The sequence below is a fragment of the Tursiops truncatus genome, chromosome 6 (genome assembly GCF_011762595.2).
Source record: "Tursiops truncatus isolate mTurTru1 chromosome 6, mTurTru1.mat.Y, whole genome shotgun sequence".
NCBI classification, from domain to species: Eukaryota; Metazoa; Chordata; class Mammalia; order Artiodactyla; family Delphinidae; genus Tursiops; species Tursiops truncatus.
The window spans coordinates 35,053,092-35,072,054 of NC_047039.1; the positions used below are offsets into that span (position 1 = coordinate 35,053,092).

The 18,963-nt window shown below is 41.4% G+C and overlaps 1 protein-coding gene across 3 annotated transcripts in view; it reads right to left on the reverse strand.

The window, feature by feature from the left end:
* The window catches only part of UBAP1 (ubiquitin associated protein 1), a 55,722-nt gene extending 44,970 nt beyond the window's left edge, over positions 1–10,752 (reverse strand). For 2 of the 3 annotated variants that reach the window (XM_033857955.2, XM_033857953.2), the window contains exon 1: positions 10,615–10,752. The gene's annotated coding sequence lies outside the window, so the exon portion shown is untranslated. Of the gene's footprint in view, positions 1–10,088; positions 10,429–10,614 lie in introns of those variants that run through there. The other variant, XM_033857954.2, reaches the window with a different exon arrangement.
* Between the last annotated feature and the right edge of the window lie 8,211 nt (positions 10,753–18,963).

Here is an 18,963-nt window from a genome sequence, read left to right on the forward strand (position 1 = left end):
TTACATACATTGGACTTCCCTGGTGTCCACTGGCTGATACTCCACGCTCCCAATGCAGGGGACCCAGGTTCGATCCCTGATCAGGGAACTGGATCCCACATGCCACAACTCAGAGTTCGCATGACACAACTAAAGATACCATACACCACAACGAAGATTCTGCATGCAGCAACTAAGACCCGGAACAGCCAAATAAATAAATAAATTTAAAAATTACATATAAAAATTTTAACAACAACCAACATAAAAAAAGGAATAGGATGAGCAACTTTCAAATAACTAAAGCAAAGAAGTCAAATACAGAAAATTAATCAAAAGGAAGAAAAAGATTTTAAAAAGCAAGAAAAAGGGAGGGTAAACAGAAAACGTAGAATAAGAATAAAACTAAATAGATTTATAAACATAATATGATAGAATTTACTCCCCCTGTTCAAAGACCAATATTCGGCCTGGGTTCAAAAAAAGAAAAAGCATAAAAGACAAGCCTTTTAGAAAATGGGAAATTAGGATAGGAAATGTTATAGAAAAGATATCTGTGTGGTTAGAGTCTCGGAAACAAAATCAACAAAGGCTCCTCATCCTTTGAAAATTATCCACTAACAGATTTGCTTCAGATTACCGAACGTAGCAATTAACATAATAAGGTTATTGGCAATTGTCTTAAGAGCTCTACTTCTAGGGGCTTCCCTGGTGGCGCAGTGGTTGAGAGTCCGTCTGCAGATGCAGGGGACACGGGTTCGTGCCCCAGTCCGGGAAGATCCCACATGCCGCAGAGCGGCTGGGCCCGTGAGCCATGGCCGCTGAGCCTGTGCATCCGGAGCCTGTGCTCCGCAATGGGAGAGAGGCCGCAACAGTGAAAGGCCCGCGTACAGCAAAAAAAAAAAAAAAAAAGAAAGAAAGAAAAGAGCTCTACTTCTAAAGCTAAAGGTACATACAATACATATACAAAAGAATTTTCTTCTATATTTTATAACTTCATATATTTTATTATGAAATGATTTCTAATAAAGGAAAACAAAAAGCACATGGCAGACCTTTCAACAAATCTTAGTTGTTGTACAAGTATCTATCAAAACGGGTTGTAATATATCTCTAATAACAAAACTCAACAAACACATTCTTCTTATAAGTAAAAGCAAAGATTAATAATATAAGAAATGTTAATATGAAGTAAATCAAAAGGGTTATTATAAGGACAAAATAAGATAACACAAGCAACAGTTACCACTGTCTACTGGGACCTCCTCACCTTCCTAAACCAAATCTTATTTTAGTAAGAGTATTTCCCCACTTCAATGGCTTGTACATACTCTAAATAAAGAAAGCTGGTACCAAGAGACTGTCACCCATAATAAGAAACCCATTCATTTTTTACATTGACTTAAAAGTGAGTCCCTGAAGATCAAATAGGAAACCCTCTATAAAGGTTAAAGATTAAAAATAAAAATTAAAAAAAGGTTGGGACTTCCTGGGTAGTAAGTGGTTAAGAATCCACCTGCCAATGCAGGGGACACGGGTTCGATCCCTGGTCCGGGAAGATCCCACATGCCACGGAGCAACTAGGCCTGTGCACCACAACTACTGAGCCTGCACTCTAGAGCCCGCGAGCTACAACTACTGAGCCCGCGCGCTGCAACTACTGAAGCCCGCACACCTAGAGCCCCTGCTCCGCAACAAGAGAAGCCACCGCAATGAGAAGCCTGCAAACTGCAATGAAGAGTAGCCCCTGCTCGCTGCAACTAGAGAAAGCCCACGTGCAGCAAAGAAGACCCAACGCAGCCAAAAAATAATAAAAAGAAAGAAAACACAGGAATATGCAAATAGAATTCTACAGTGAAGAGAGATGTTATCTGGCTTTTATTCTTTTCCCCCAATTGAAAAACTAGCTAAATAATTACTTTTTTTTTTTAATTTTGTGTGTGTGTGTGTGCACATTTTGGGTGAAAGGGAAAATTCTTTTTTTTTTCTTTTTTTAAATTTATTTATTTTTGGCTGCATTGGGTCTTCGTTGCTGTGCATGGGCTTTCTCTAGTTGTGGCGAGTGGGGGCTACTCTTCCTTGTGGTGCTCGGGCTTCTCACTGCGGTGCACAGGCTTCTCACTGTGGTGGCTTGTCTTTGTTGTGGAGCATGGACTGTAGGCGCGCGGGCCTCAGTAGTTGTAGCACGCAGGCTCAGTAGTTGTGGCTTATGGGCTCTAGAGCGCAGGCTCAGTAGCTGTGGCACATGGGCTTAGCTGCTCCACAGCATGTGGGATCTTCCTGGACCAGGGCTCAAACTTGTGTCCCCTGCATTGCAGGCGGATTCTTAACCACTGCACCAGCAGAGAAGTCCCTAAATAATTACTTTTTTGTTCCCCCCTTCCTGGTTCCCAATCAAATTTTGTTCACTTGAAAAACTATCCCTGCCTGGTCACAGCAAAAGGCAATTTCTCAGGCTTCATGCCTCATTCACTCAACATCTGTTTAAGGTGTACCTACAATTATTGCTTGGTACTTCTCTAAGTGGCAACTATAACAGGACAAAATCCCTCATTAAAATTAATTCTAATGGAAAAAGACAAACATTAAGCATAAAAAAATAAATAAAAGTTACTGAGAATTCCTGGATAAAATGCAGTATATTAGCTTTAGAAAAATAAGAATGTTAGCTAACAGTGGAAAAGTATTATGCTTCTAACAAAGTATATGTTAAAAACTTTATAATTTTTAAAACTATATGTTAAAGTCTTAGGTACTTTTGAAAAGACCATCACATACATCATCTTATATGAACCTCACATGCTAGGAGATGTAAGCAGGTACCCCCATTCTACAAACTAAAAAGTTCAAGTCTGAAAGAGATGGTTAGTTTTAAATGGGAAACCAGAACTAGAACTTTAGATCTTTCAACTCACTGTCCAGAGTTCTGTCCATTACAATATAATCTCTCCTGGCAAAAGATGTTAATTAAAAAGCTTATAATATATTTAGAAAACATCTCATAAAAAGGTCCCAAATCAACCTCACGTTAAAGTAAATTCAAAACTTTACTATTGAGGGACTTCCCTGGTGGCTCAGTGGTTACGAATCTGTCTGCCAATGCAGGGGACACGGATTCGAGCCCTGGTCTGGGAAGATCCCACATGCCACGGAGCAACTAAGCCGGCGAGCCACAACTACTGATCCCGTGCACCACAACTACTGAAGTCCACACACCTAGAGCCCGTGCTCCACAACAAGGAGAAGCCACCGCAATGAGAACCCCACGCCCCGCAGCAAAGTGTAGCCCCCATTTGCTGCAACTAGAGAAAGCCCACGCACAGCAACAAAGACCCAACGCAGCCCAAAAATAAAATAAATTATTTTTTTAAATTACTATTCAAAGTATGGTCCTTGAGACATCAACATAACCTGGGAGCTTATTAAAAATACACAATCGCAAGCCCACCCAGAACTACTGAATCAGAATCTACATTTTACCACAATCTCCAGGTGATCTACACGCACAATAAAATTTGACAAGCATCTGTCGAGAACAGTGCTGTCCAAAAGAACTTTCCATAATGATAAAAATGTTTTATATCTGCACTATGTGGCTATCGTGTTGGACAGATCAAGAACGTCTCAAACTAGAACTGTGCCTAAATATAATTTCTTACAATACTAAATAAAATAAGCCTCAGTTACCCTAATATGTACACTCTTTCATTAAATTTTACTGCCAGTAATACATACAGACCAAAAACATTTTTTTTTAAACAGAGACCCAACAACTCAAAAAGCATAGCTTCCTAGAGACATTTGGAGTAAGACCTACATTATTATGGAGTAAGCCATACATTATTACTGACTGCATTATAAAAGGTATAGTTATAAAAGATTCTCATTTAATAATCTACCAATAATTTTAACATGGGCTCTCAAAGAAGAAACGTTCCATTATCTTAAAATTCTGCTTATATAAAACACCGAGGGGGCTTCCCTGGTGGCGCAGTGGTTGAGAGTCTGGCTGCCAATGCAGGGAACACGGGTTCGTGCCCCGGTCCGGGAGGATCCCACATGCCGCGGAGCGGCTGGGCCCGTGAGCCATGGCCGCTGAGCCTGTGCGTCTGGAGCCTGTGCTCCACAACGGGAGAGGCCACAACAGTGAGAGGCCCGCGTACAGAAAAGAAAAAAAAACGAAACACCGAGGTCTCTGAATAAGCCAGGTAAGTGAAATATTATTGTAAAAACTATCTACTACAAGGATAAAGTTAGATTCCCTATTAAATTATAAGAACTAGCTAGAATTTCCAGTTTCAGAAAATGGATGGGACAGGATATAAACAATTCAAGACCTTCAGTAATTTTAAAGTATTTCAGAACAAAATTTGTGGTAAGTTGGCTGGTTGATTTCCTATTGTTATTATCACTTGGAAATAGAGTAACCTTTGATGGAAGAAAATTTTTTGAGAATTCACAAGCTACCCCTAAATTCCACTCCATATAATAATTTGTAATCTAGCTGACATTTGACTTTGAATTCCACCCACAGAAAGGAGTCATTTATCATACATGGTGTGGTATAAGGTATAATCTGCCTGAAGGAGAAAACAGGAAGTTACTGCCCATATCCTTTGCCACTGAACTCTAGAAGGAAATATTAACACTCACAAACTATAGGAAGATGTCAGGATTAGGAGGATTCCATTCTTACTTAACGAAGGAAGAAATGAGGATATGAACCCTGCCTAGGACTAAGACCATGATGATAAGATGCAGCACAAGACAAGCAAAGCCAGTCTGACCTTGAGTCTCCAAAGGGTTATTAAAAGAGGCTGGGGGGGCTTCCCTGGTGGCGCAGTGGTTGGGAGTTCGCCTGCCGATGCAGGGGACACGGGTTCGTGCCCCAGTCCGGGAAGATCCCACATGCCGCAGAGCGGCTGGGCCCGTGGGCCGTGGCCGCTGGGCCTGCACGTCCAGAGCCTGTGCTTTGCGGCGGGAGAGGCCACAGCGGTGAGAGGCCCGTGTACCGCAAAAAAAAAAAAAAAAAAAAAAAGAGGCTGGGGATAGGCCAGCCAGCAGTGACAAACAGCAAAAGATTGGGAATTAAAGGTAGCTGAAGGCTGAGTTTAGCATCAAAATCTCTAACTTTGTTGTTCTCTTCTATTTACCCATCAAATCTGATGGTAACTAAAAATTTTCCATTATACTCTTCTATAAGCTATGAGAGACATTCTAAAGTATGGTATTTATGCAAGGATTCTCAAAACTTTAGGGACATATCTTTCACAAATACCAAGGGTGTACTGTATATCACTATACAGTATTTACAGTATAATTAAAGTCTGGTGGATGTTTTATATTTCAACATGATCTTTGCCAGGATCAGAACATCCAACTGCTTAGAAGAACAGTTCCCAAAGTTCATAGTACTCCATAGTCTTCTCATGAAAAAAAGAAAAAAGTTTTTAGAGGCTTTAATACATGACAGAGTAAATCAAATCGCTCAAGATTTTTATAAAAATAACCTAAGAGATAAGGGTTTAATGGTGGATAGGAGCCACACAGTCCAAAGAACTGGGTAGGGAGTTTAAAAAACAAAACAGAAAAACTATATCCTCCCTCATATATGTTCTAGTCAGTTTGCAATGTTCATCATAATTTTTTTTTTTTTTTGGCCACACCATGTGGTTTGCAGGATCTTAGTTCCCTGACCAGGGATTGAACCTGCTCCCTTGGCAGTGAAAGCTCGGAGTCCTAACCACTGGACCACTAGGGAATTCCCCATCATAACTTTAAACAGATGTAGTTTCTCCAATACTAAGAAGAGTATTTCATTCTTTTAAATGTATCTAATTTAAGTTAAATACCATAAACATACGAGCAAAAAAACCCAAAAAACACCCCCCCACACACAGGAACAAGTTGTTGTTTTGTTTTGTTTTGTTCTGGGGTTTTTTTTAATTATTTTATTTATTTTTGGCTGCTTTGGGTCGTCGTTGCTGCGTGCGGGCTTTCTCTAGTTGTGGCAAGAGGGGGCTACTCTTTGTTGTGGTGCACGGGCTTCTCATCGCAGTGGCTTCTCTTGTTGCAGAGCACAGGCTCTAGGCACGCAGGCTTCAGTAGTTGTGGCTCGCGGGCTCTACAGCACAGGCTCAGTAGTTGTGGCTCACAGGCTTAGTTGTTCTGCAGCCTGTGGGATTTTCCCAGACCAGGGCTTGAACCTGTGGCCCCTGCATTGGCAGGCGAATTCTTAACCACTGCACCACCAGGGAAGTCCAAAGTTGTTTAACTATGAAAATTTACATATTTCTCCTTTTTACTTAATGTAATTACAGTCCACCTAATTTTATCCTAATTATATAATATTGTATTACTTGAAAATAAAAACAAAAAAACTCTTCCAAAATGTTTCCACGTCAGCTCTCTCACAAACCACAATTATTCTTTATTCTTCTTTTTTTTTTTGCAGTACGCGGGCCTCTCACTGTTGCGGCCTCTCCCATTGCGGAGCACAGGCTCCGGATGCGCAGGCCCAACAGCCATGGCTCAGGAGCCCAGCCGCTCCGCGGCATGCGGGATCCTCCCGGACCGGGGCACAAACCCGTGTCCACTGCATCGGCAGGCGGACACCCAGCCACTGCACCACCAGGGAAGACCCACAATTATTCTTGATAAAGCCCACACTAGACAGGACTAGATATCAAAAAATCTTTCTGAACATATTTTAGTAGAAATCCTAACTGCTCAGAATGAGTGACTCATGAATTGTGCGCACAAGAAAACTCTCTCACCGTCATACCACATTATTAACATTTTGTAAAATGCATACATCATTCACAAATCTATTAGTTTCCCAGTTGGGGGAAATATATGTAACCTGTGTATAAGGCACAACTCAAGCTGCTTTTAAAACCCTCTGGCCCAGGACTTCCCTGGCAGCGCAGTGGTTAAGAATCCGCCTGCCAATTCAGGGGACACAGGTTCGATCCCTGGTCTGGGAAGATCCCACGTGCTGCAGAGTAACTAGGCCCGTGCACCACAACTACTGAGTCCACGAGCCTAAGGCCCGTGCTCTGCAACAAGAGAAGCAACCACAATGAGAAGCCCACACACCCACAACAAAGAGTAGTCCCCGCTCACCGCAACTATGCGCAGCAACGAAGACCCAATGCAGCCAAAACTAAATAAATAAATAAATAAACTTATTTTTTTAAAAAAGTCTGGCCCTGTAACTCCAAAGACAATACAAACACAACTCTTGAGAAGCTGGCCTTTCTAATCAAGCAAATATTGGTACTAAATGTCACATTAGATGCCACGTGACAGACACGTATACTCTTATTTATTAAAACAGCATGCCTAGTAGAAGAGGATTTCCTAAATATGAAAAGTTCAGTTCATTAAAATTATGAACTTTTCTCATCAAAAGACTATATAGAGATAAGACAAGTCACAAATTGGGAGAGGATATTTGCAAACCATCAACTAACAAATAATTAGTATACAAAATAAATAAAGAACTCTTAAAAATCAGTAAGAAAAAAAGAAAACTCAAAAATAGGCAGAGAACTTGAATATACACATCACAGAAGCACAAATGGCCAAGGAACATACAAAAAGGATGCTCAACTTTGGGAAATGGTAATAAAAACACAGTAGATCCTATTTCAAACCCAAGAGATAAGAAAAAAATTTTAAACTCTGACAATATTAAGTGTTGGGGAGGAAATGAAACAACCAAAACACACACACTGCTGGCTCTTGACTCAGTAAACCACAAGATTCACAATTACCATGAGCCAATTCAGTGACTCAAACCCTGGAAGTGTTTGGTAAGCATTAAGCAACTGACAATGACCAACCCAAAATTCTGAGAACACATGAGGATTACTGCCAAATACAAATTTTGGCCCTTACTGAAGCAGGTCCAACCTGACTCAGCAATGCAAGTATAAAAACTTTTAGTCCCTTATCCAGTTTATCCAGTTTATTTTGTAAAGGACAAAATATTCAGGTATTTACTTCCTCCTAGAATACTGATGATATATTAAGTGACTAAAATTGTAATGAACTATTTATCATTCCAGTTACACTACTATTTCAGTGAGAACAAGTAGTTTAAAATGGTATTACTTTAAAACTCATGCTTATACTTTAAATTTACTTGATAGGAATTAAATGGCCCTGTGACCATCTAAGTGGGGCAAAATGATGTAACAGATGCAGTAAAGGCACTGAAATTGGACAAATTTAGTAACCTTGGTTACGTTACTCAACTTTACTAATCCTCAGTTTCCTCAACACCTAAAAACAATGCCTCTCACGGCCTGCTTACCTAAACGAATTGTAAGGATTAAGTGAGATTATGTAAAGTGTTTAACAATGCCTAGCTCATTAATATAGACCCAATTTTAGCACATATCCCTTTGTAAATCTAGCTGCCCTCACCTAAAATTTTTTAAATCTGAAATTATAATTCTCAATTCATAGGAAAATATTATTCTTACATTCAAATTATTTTCCAATATTACAAGAAATTGTGTGCTACAGGTTAGAAGAGCAACACTCCGCTTACATCTTTCTCTGACTGAAAGGCTCTTTCCTATAACGAATTAGATTCTGGAAAAGAGGATAGATTTTCACTTATCTTCGTGATACAGATGCAAGGATTCCCATGCTATGTGGGAAACTAAATCCAGTTATTTCTAAGCTTCAACTCAAGGTTTTCTTGACTCCAAGAAGAAGCTTATTTAATACCTAATTTAAGGTACTGTATGCTACCTTTTGCATTTCTTGAGAAAGACTGTCTGAAGAAAATTACTTGGTTAATGATAAACTGATGGTCTGGTTTTGGTTTTGGTTCCTCTGTGGGGAAAATGTTTACACTTAAAATAATCTACATATAAAAAAACCTCAAAACATTCAACAATATAATTAAATAACAGGAAAAATGTATAATACTGACTACACTCTGAGGTAATGAAGATACATTTATAATGCTGAAAAAATTCAGAGAATTTTAGTCACTGAATTAAACTTCAGGAATCCTCATTTTAAATACCTTACCACAGTCAAGATATCAAAGAAAAGTCACCCAAGATAAAGTGATGTTTGCCAGTCTGAGAAATGGGAACTAAAAACTACTGATGAGAATTGTCCACAGACCTAATATTATCATATTAGGATACTGTTACTGTCTTCTTCAAAATTAAAAAGAAAAATAAAATCTTTCAGATATACATAAAGTATGTCATGATGAAATAATGAGTCAAATACTAAACAACAGAAAAATTCAGTAAGTTCTTATATTTACATAATTTTATAAGACTTCCTTAGTCTTCATTTCCAAAAAACACTTTTTCTTCCAATGAGGCTGTGCAATTATATTCTCACTAGAGAAATATTAATTTTGCCATTTCCATAATTATAATGACTTATTAATGCAACACACATTTGGCAGTCAATAAACGTTGAATAAATAAGTAACAAAGAATGAATAGGATGGATTAGAAACAAAAATTTAATTTATAAAATCCCACTTTAAAAAGTAGGTTAATGCAGACAGTGTAATTCTTTTAGACTTCAGACATTTTACATTCTTTGCTACAAAATAATACAGAAACTTTCAGTTTAACTAGTTTGGGACATTAACTAGAAAGAGCTGTCTATCACTAAAGACTAAGTGCCCCGTTTTTCACATCATCAAATCTGACAAAATTCTAAAGAGAAACATCCATCATATCTATCCAAATTCTCAAATTCTAATAATTAGAACTGAGGAAAGAAAGAAGCCCTAGTAAGGTGAGTTAGAACAGAAGCTATTTAATAGATAACTAAATTACCAAATCTGGTTTTGCAACACTCCGTGGTGTCTAAAAACTCTCAAAATTTTATTTCAGTTTAATATAAAATGTATTTTTATGCCTAGCCACACTTTTAAGAAACTGTCTGTAAACAAAAATGTGGCGACAACACAAAGGTCAGAGATCGCTGACAGAGATCAAATAAATGAACTATATCTTAATGATCCACAAGAAAGATTAGGGGCTGTTTATGAAGCCCAGGGGGACTGTACAGATAAGTCTCCATCCAAGAAACAAACAAAAGAAGCAAGATTAACATACCTGGAGAAGACCAGGCAAGGCCAAATATATCCCCAAAGATCACTCGCCCCGGATCTGGTCTCCTCCCTTTCCCCCTAACCTCATCGCCTCAGGGAAAACTAAATCTGTATCTCACGTCCCCAGCTCACCCTCAAGTCGCCCCCATCACTAACCTTTACTAAAACCTGGGTCCCTCTCCCCAACATCCTCTAATTCCCACCGAGCTCTCGCTCCAGCCACATAGATGTCTACTGCGCCTATTTTCCAGTAGAGTATTAGTCCCCTTAATCCGAACTCATTTATTTTCCCGCGTCCCATCTGCCCTCCGCCCCTTCAACTCTGGTCCCCTCACTCCGACCCTTCTCCCAGAATCCTCTCCAAGTCACCCGTCTCTGGCCCCTTCGCCTTCACACCCCCTGAGCTGCCGCTCCTCTCATTCCACTCAGCCTCCAGCTTCCTCCCTATCCCTCCCCCATCCGTCTCCCGGTACCTGCTCCCTCCCCCAACTCCGCCCCTCTCCCCCTCCCCCAGCGGGAGGCCCCCTCACCTGAACGCCGGCGCCGCTGTCCCAGAAGCCGAAAGGTGCTGCCGCCGACCGGCCTCCCAGGCTCGGTCCCCGCTGAGCTCCTGACGGCCCCTAGGGAGAGCGAAGACCACCACCTCCAACTCTGCTCTCCCCAGGCCAGGCCGTCACCGTAGCCACCGCCACTGCCACAGCCGCCATGTTGAAGCCCCACTTCCCTCCTCCTTCCCCTCACCGCTCCTCCCCTTTGGGCGTCTGACGTCATAGCGCCGCGCTCCATCCCTCGAGCCAATGGGAGGAGTCAACGGTGACGTGACTAATCTCCACAAGGGCTGAACATTGCTAGGTTTGAGAGCGTCGCTGTTGGAACCAGTGAACCCGGCACACCCAAGGGGAGGGAGGAAAGGTGGGGGTCACTGAGAGGGTAATGCGTAAGGGTTGGAGAAGGGGCCCAGGTGGGAGTCCGAGAGACTTGAATCTCGAAGGGAAGCACAAAGGCTTACCAAGCAGACCCACTTGGAAATCAGGATGTCTGGCTTCTGGTCCTCCTGGGTCATTGACTTGGTACAAAGTCCTATCCTTTCTGGGCCTCACTTTCCCCATTTACAAATTGTAAGGGAGCACGACCCTATGAGGCCTTACCAGAACAGACCCCCACCCATGTCCTCTGCCTGCCTTTTGTCTGTAAAAAAAATTTAGTCGAAGAATAAATTTAATCAGAGAACTGAAAAAAATGCAGAAAAAAAGAAAAACAGTCAAGCAAGACACAATAATAATACTTTAGCCATTAAACAAAGTCAAGGACCTTTAGTTCTTCCTGAAGGACTATATATAATATTCTGAGCTATGTCCTTTGAGCTGTTTTGCAGATACTGAACCCCTGCCCCCACCAGGTGGAAGAAGTTAACTGTAGGCTGCCCACAAGCATGTAGACCCCAGACCAGTTGAAACCAGAAGGTTGATGATGCACTCCTGATTACCTCATCACCAACCAATCAGAAGAATGTCCACGAGCTGACCACTCCCTGCTCCTTGAACACTGTAAGACTCCTCACTACCTCCTCCAGGGCGGGACACAGTCTTGAGGGCATTAGCCCACTGTGACCCCCTTTGCCTGGCAAAGCAATAAAGCTGTTCTTTTCTACTTCACCCTAAACTGTCTCCATGTTTCTATTAGGCACCAGTGAACAGAGGCCGAATTTCAGCAACACAATGAATGGGTTGAAAGGTGACCTCTAAATCTCCCTCCAGTTCTGACATTCAACGGGTTTAAACCAGGTAATCCAATCCCAAACCTTTACTGCCTTCTGTACTTATTGGATGTCTCCTAGAATCAAGTGCATTGAGGTTCATAACTGAATGAGATGAGTCATTGTTCCCAAAAGTTCCTAACTGGTGGGAAAAATAGAAGCATAAACAGTAACTCTAGAAAAAGTCAGGGTGATGATGACATCAGTTGCTCTGGAAAAATTGACCTTTGGCTAAAGGATTAGGAGAGATTTACATCTCTATACTTTCTTGGTACTGTAGTAAAGAATGTGTACACTCTGGTGTCTAATTCTCTAGCCCTGTTTTCTCTCCAGAACTCCAGAGAAGATTAATTGTATTTTGAAGAGTGCAGCAGTTTTAATCCACAATGAGAGAAAGTGGGCATTCCAGAAGGGGGCAGTTAAAATGAACAGAGAGGGACTTCCCTGGTGATCCAGTGGGTAACACTCTGTGCTCCCTGTGCAGGTGTCCAGAGTTCAATCCCTGGTCGGGGAACTAGATCCCATGTGCATGCTGCAACTAAGAGTTTGCATGCCGCAACTATGAGCCCGCACGCCGCAACTAAAAAAAAATTCCGGGCTTCCCTGGTGGTGCAGTGGTTGAGAGTCCGCCTGCCGATGCAGGGACACGGGTTCGTGCCCCAGTCTGGGAGGATCTCACATGCCGCGGAGCGGCTGGGCCCGTGAACCGTGGCCGCTGAGCCTGCACGTCCGGAGCCTGTGCTCCGCAAAACGGGAGACGCCACAACAGTGAGAGGCCCGCGTACCGCAAAACAAACAAACAAACAAACAAACAAAAATCCCACATGCCACAAGGAAGATCCCACGTGCTGCAACTAAGACCCAGCACAGCCAAAATAAATAAATAAATAAAAATACATATTAAGGGACTTCCCTGGTGGCACAGTGGTTACAAATGTGCCTGCCGGGCTTCCCTGGTGGCGCAGTGGTTAAGAATCTGCCTGCCAATGCAGGGGACACGGATTTGAGCCCTGGTCCAGGAAGATCCCACATGCCCCGGAGCAACTAAGCCTGTGCGCTGCAACTACTGAGCCTGCGCTCTAGAGCCCATGAGCCACAACTACGGAAGCCCATGCACCACAACTACTAAAGGCCACGCGCCTAGAGCCCATGCTCCTCAACAAGAGAAGCCACCGCAATGAGAAGCCCGCGCACCACAACAAAGAGTAGCCCCCGCTCCTGCAACTAGAGAAAGCCCACACGCAGCAATGAAGACCAAATGTAGCCATAAGTAAGTAAATAAATAAATAAATAAAACATTTTTTAAAATACATGTTAAAAAAATAAACTGAACAGAGAATAGCAAATCATCACTTTTGGACTGCTTTCCTACTTAATTCAACAGATAATGGGCAGCCACAGAAGGTTTGTGGAGAGAGCAGTATCTGAGCAAATCTCTTCATCAGGAGAATTAAAATGGTAGCAGTGAATAAAATGGATTGGAGACTACCTTGTAGACTTCTACACTGAGTAAAAGACTTACACCTGAACTAAAGCATAGACAGTGGGAATGGAGACTAGGAGATAAGCTGGAGCAAGACTTAGGAAATGGACTCAACAAGATTTAGAGACCTGCTATATGGAGGGAGAAATCACAAAGAAGAAAGAGCCAAGTTTTGGAGGTGTCTTATTAACAGAAATAAGGCCTAAGGTTTACTGAAGCACTAGGGGAGATAATAATGAGTCTAGCTGGCCAAACTGAGATTAAGATGATGGCAGATTTTCTGCAGAGATGCTCAGGAGGAAATGTGAGCTTGGAAATCAGGTAAGAGATAAGGAGTACACAGGTATAACATAGTGGTACTCCTTGAACAAATAAATTTGTCATTCGTTTATCCAGCAAGTACTAATCAAGTGCCTGCAGTATACCAGACACTGTTCTATGCACTAGGGATACAACAGTATATAAAAATACCCCCCCAAAAAAAACCTGCTCTCACAAATCTTACCTTCTAGAGGAAAATAATAATAGTGGTGACAGGTTTTACAAAGAAGAATAAAGCAAGGAAAGGAAATAGAAAGTATCCAGGGTTGAAATTTATAAAGGATGGCCAGGGAAAGATGACATCTGAGAAAAGACCGGAAGGAAGTGAGGACATGAGTCATGCAGACACCTAGGAGAACAAAATGCCAGGACAAGGGAACAGAAAGTACAAACACCCTGAGATGAAAGCTCACCTTCTATGTTCTAGGATCAGTAAGCAGCCAGGTATGGCTGGCATGGAGTGAGTGAGCAATGAAGAGAATAAGGCAGGTGAAAGCCCAGAGGTAACAGGGGGCTAAATCATACAGGGTTTTGTAGATCATTTTAAGGACTTTGACTTTTACTCTAAGTGAGAGTTTTGGCAGAGAAGGAAAATGATCTAAATTTTTAGCAGGATCACTGTAGTGACTACACTGAGCATAGCTAAAGAAGGGCAAGGGTAGAAGAAGAAAGACCATTAGGAGGTTATTGCAGTAATCCAGACAGGAAATGATAGTGCTGTAGACTGAGAAATAGTAGTAGTGAAGGTGATAAGAAATGGTTGGGTTCTGGGTAGGTTTTGAAGATAAAGCTGTAAGAATTTGCTCACAGATTAGATGCACAGTGTGAGAAAATGAGAAGACACAAGGATGACTTTAAAGTTTTTGACCTGAGTCAAATTTTTGCAGGTATGGCTACAAGAATGGAAAATCAGATTAATTCAAATTTCTGGGGATACGACCCTTTGGAACACTGACAAATACAGCATGGGAAGATAAAGCAGAGAGATGGAAAAGTGGTGGCCAGAGAAGTAGAAAAGGAATCAGGAACTGTGGTGCCAGGGAGGATTAGGAAGGAAAACTCTTTGGAGGACTGGGCCTGTGCCTCCTCTCAGAGTAGGACTCCCTGAGGCCAGAGACAAACCTCCCCCATCAGGCAGGGACTTCCTGAGGTTCCTCATAAGCCTAGGTCTCCTGATCTAGTAATTTTTCCTTCTCTGCCTTCTTGCTTTAAGTGGGGACCAAGTTGCTGACCACCTACTACTGGGGCAGCCTGCCACGTCCCTCCAACCCCCATGGAGACAACTCATCCTTAGGAAATGGAAAGGCACAGAGAACTATATTCAGTATACTATGATAAACCATAATGGAAAAGAATATTACCCAAAAAAGAATGTATATATATGTATAACTGAATCACTTGTCTGAACAGAAGAAATTAACACAACATTGTAAATCAACTATACTTCAATATTTTTAATTTTTTAAAAATATTTTTAAAAAGAGAAATGGAAAGGAAGTGAGAATATTTCCTAGAAAAACAAATAGTTCTTCATCTTCCTAGGAATGACTCATACTTGTCAGTTTCCACACATGAATCCCAGTGCTGGCTCACCTGGGGCCAGAAGATGGTGAACAGGGTGCCAGTCCTCTACTTTCCCTGCCCTGTGTCTTTCCCTCCCAGTGCCAGCATACCTGCTGGCCTAGAAGCAGCTCTCCAGGCAAGGAGCACCAGTTTGTGCTTCTCCCACTTTTCCTCTTTTTTCTCCCTCCCTTCATACACTAGGCTTTGGGGTACTTAAAAGCAGGCACAGGAAACACATACAAGCAGCCCTAGAATCTTTCATTCACTTAGCCATCCAACATGGACTAAATCCTACTATATGCCAGGCACCATGAGTCTATAAAGATGCTCCAAAGAAGGTTAAGTAAGGAAATCAGACAGGTGTACAGATAATGATGGTACCTGGCAGAAAATAACCTGAGTTTCCTAGGTAGCACTTTTCCTGCCTGAGGGGTAGGGAAGAGAGAGAATTCAGGCAGACTTGAGAAATCAAAGAAGACTTCATGGAGAGCTGAAGCAGATAAGTTAGGCCTTAACAGACAGGTAGAACAAAGGGTTCCCAAATCAATGAGAACAAAGCAGTTTGAGCAAAGGCATGGATGCAGGAAAGTTCCAGGAAATCCAGATTTAATAAGTAGAGCAAAGGGTATATGTAGAAGAGCAGAGGGAGATAAGGCTGGAGAGACAAGGGGGACAAGGCTTGGCTTGGGTTTAACAATTCTAAAGCTGTAAATAAAATTACTGACATCTTTCCTCCTGGGAAATTCAAGAGAAAAGTCTGGATGAGTCCTTACAATCTTGGAGGTCAGGTTGAAACCCTCTGCCCTTCCCCAGAAGCTCAAGGACTCTGGGTGACCTCTGGAGTTCCTTCTGATTGTAAGACCTATGTGATGACCATCATATGAAGATGCAATTATCCTGATGACCATGAATGGATAAAGATGATTTCAAATTCCAAAAGGATGAAAATATAAACACACATACACACACACACATTCTAAAATATTAGAAGAGAATATAGAAAAATATTTTTTGAATCATGCATTGGGAAGAACTTTTCTAATCATGACGTCAAATTCAGAACGCATAAAGGAAATGATTGACAGATTTGATAATGGCAAAAGACCCCCTACACAAAGTGAAAAGATAAACTGGCAGAAAACATCTGTGACCTATATAATAGGAAAAGGGTTAATTTCCCCCACATACAAAGAGTCCCTACAAATCAGTAAGAAAAATAGAATGATTCAATAGAAAAATATGGGTGTAACTTGTTAAGAGGCAATCACTAAAGAAGAAACACAAATAGCTAGTGAACATATGAAAAGATGGCCCATATCACTGATTTTTTTTTAGTTTGAAATAGGTTATATGCCATTTATCTGTTTTTAAAATTAATTAATTTACTTATTTATTAGTTTTGGCTGTGTTGGGTCTTCGTTGCTGCGCACAGGCTTTCTCTAGTTGCAGTGAGCAGGGGCTACTCTTCCTTGCGGTGCGCGGGCTTCTCATTGTCGTGGCTTCTCTTGTTGTGGAGCACAGGATCTAGGTGCGCAGGCTTCAGTATTTGTGGCACGTGGGCTCAGTAGTTGTGACTCGCGGGCTCTAGAGCTCAGGCTCAGTAGTTGTGGTGCACGGGCTTAGTTGCTCCGTGGCATGTGGGATCTTCACGGACCAGGGTTGGAACCCGTGTCCCCTGCATTGGCAGGTGGATTCTTAACCACTGCACCACCAGGAAAGTCCCATTTATCTGTTCATTAAAAGTTTTCAGCTCTTCACTGGTTGACAAACTATGGTCATGGGCCAAATCTAGCTCTACTGCATGCTTTATTTCCCCCAGTTTTACTGAGCTATAGTCGACATACAGCACTGTGTAAGTTTAAGGTGTACAGCATAATGATTTGACTTACATATATAATGAACTGATTATCATAAGTTTAGTGAACATCCATCACTTCATATAGATATAAAATTAAAGAAATAGAAAAAAAATTTTGTGTGTGTGATGAAGCTCTTAGAACTTACTCTACACAACTTTCACATACAACATACAGCAGTGTTCATTATATTCATCATGTTGTACATTACATCCTAGTACTTATTTACGTTCTACCTGGAAGTTTGTACCTTTTGACCGCCTTCATCCAATTCCCCCTTCCCACACCCTTATCTATGGTAGCCACAAATCTCTTTTTCTATGAGTTTGTTTGTTTTTGAAATATTTGACTTACAACACTATGTTAGTTCCTGTTACACAACATAGTTGTTTGGCATTTCTATACATTTCAAAATGATCACCACAGTAAGTCTAGTTACAATATGTTATCTTACAAAGGTATTACATAGTCGTTGACTGTATTTGCCACACTGTATATTTCAACCCCATAACTCATTTATTTTGCAGCTGGAAGTTTGTACCTCTTAATCTCCCTCACCTGCTTATTTCCTCCCCCTACTCTCCTCCCCTCTAGCAACCATTTGTTTGTTCTCCATGTCTATAACTCTGTTTCTGTATCACTGGTCATTTTTAAAATGAAACAAGGCCCCATGTTTCACCTAACAGATTGGCAAGAGCTAAAAGGATTAATTACATCCAAAGCTGGCATGGATGGAGAAATAAGCATTCTTATACACTTTTTTTTTGTATCTTTAAAAAAATTTTTATACAGTTTCTAAAGGTTACTTTCCATTTACAATTATTACAAAATATTGGCTATATTCCATGTGTTGTACAGTACATCCTTCAGCCTGTCTTACATCAAGTAGTTTGTACTTCCCACTGCCTCACCCCTATGTTGCCCCTCCCCCATTCTCCACTGGTAACCACTGTTTTTTCTCTATATCCGTGTCTGCTTCTTTTATGTTATATTCACTGTATATTTTAGATTCCATATGTAAATGATATCATAAAGTATTTATCTTTCTCTGTTTGACTTATTTCACTTAGCATTAGGTCCTCCAAGTCCATCAATGTTGCTGCAAATGGCAAAATTTTGTTCTTTTTTATGGCTGAGTAGCATTCCATTGTGTATATATACCACATCTTCTTTAACCTTTCATCTGTTGATGGACACTTAGGTTGTTTTCATGACAATTTACTAATTGGAAATAGTGTTGCCACGAACATTGGGGTGCATGTATCTTTTCAAATTAGTGTTTTCATTTTTTTCTGATATATACCCAAGAGTGGAATTACTGGGTCATATGATAGTTCCATTTTTAGTTTTTTGAAAAACCTCCATGCTGTTTTCCATAGTGGCTGCACCAATTTACAGTCCCACCAACAGAGTACAAGTGTTCTCTACATCCTCACAAACATTTATTTGTGTTCTTTTTGTTTGTTTGTTTGTTTCTGTATGCAGGCCTCTCACTGTTGTGGCCTCTCCCGTTGTGGAGCACAGGTTCCGGACGTGCAGGCTCAGCGGCCATGGCTCACAGGGCCAGCCACTCCGCGGCATGTGGGATTTTCCCGGACTGGGGCACGAACCCGTGTCTCCTGCATCGGCAGGTGGACTCTCAACCACTGCGCCACCAGGGAAGCCCTATTTGTGTTCTTTTTAAAAAAATATTATTTAGTTGCACTGGGTCTTAGTTGCAGCAGGCGGGCTCTTCAGTTGCGGCTTGCCAGCTCCTCAGTTTTAGCACGTGGGGTCCTTAGTTGTGGCACTAGAACTCTTAGTTGAGGCATGCATGTGGGATCTAGTTCCGTGACCAGGAATCGAACCTGGGCCCCTTGCATTGGGAGCACAGAGTCTTAACCACTGCACCACCAGGGAA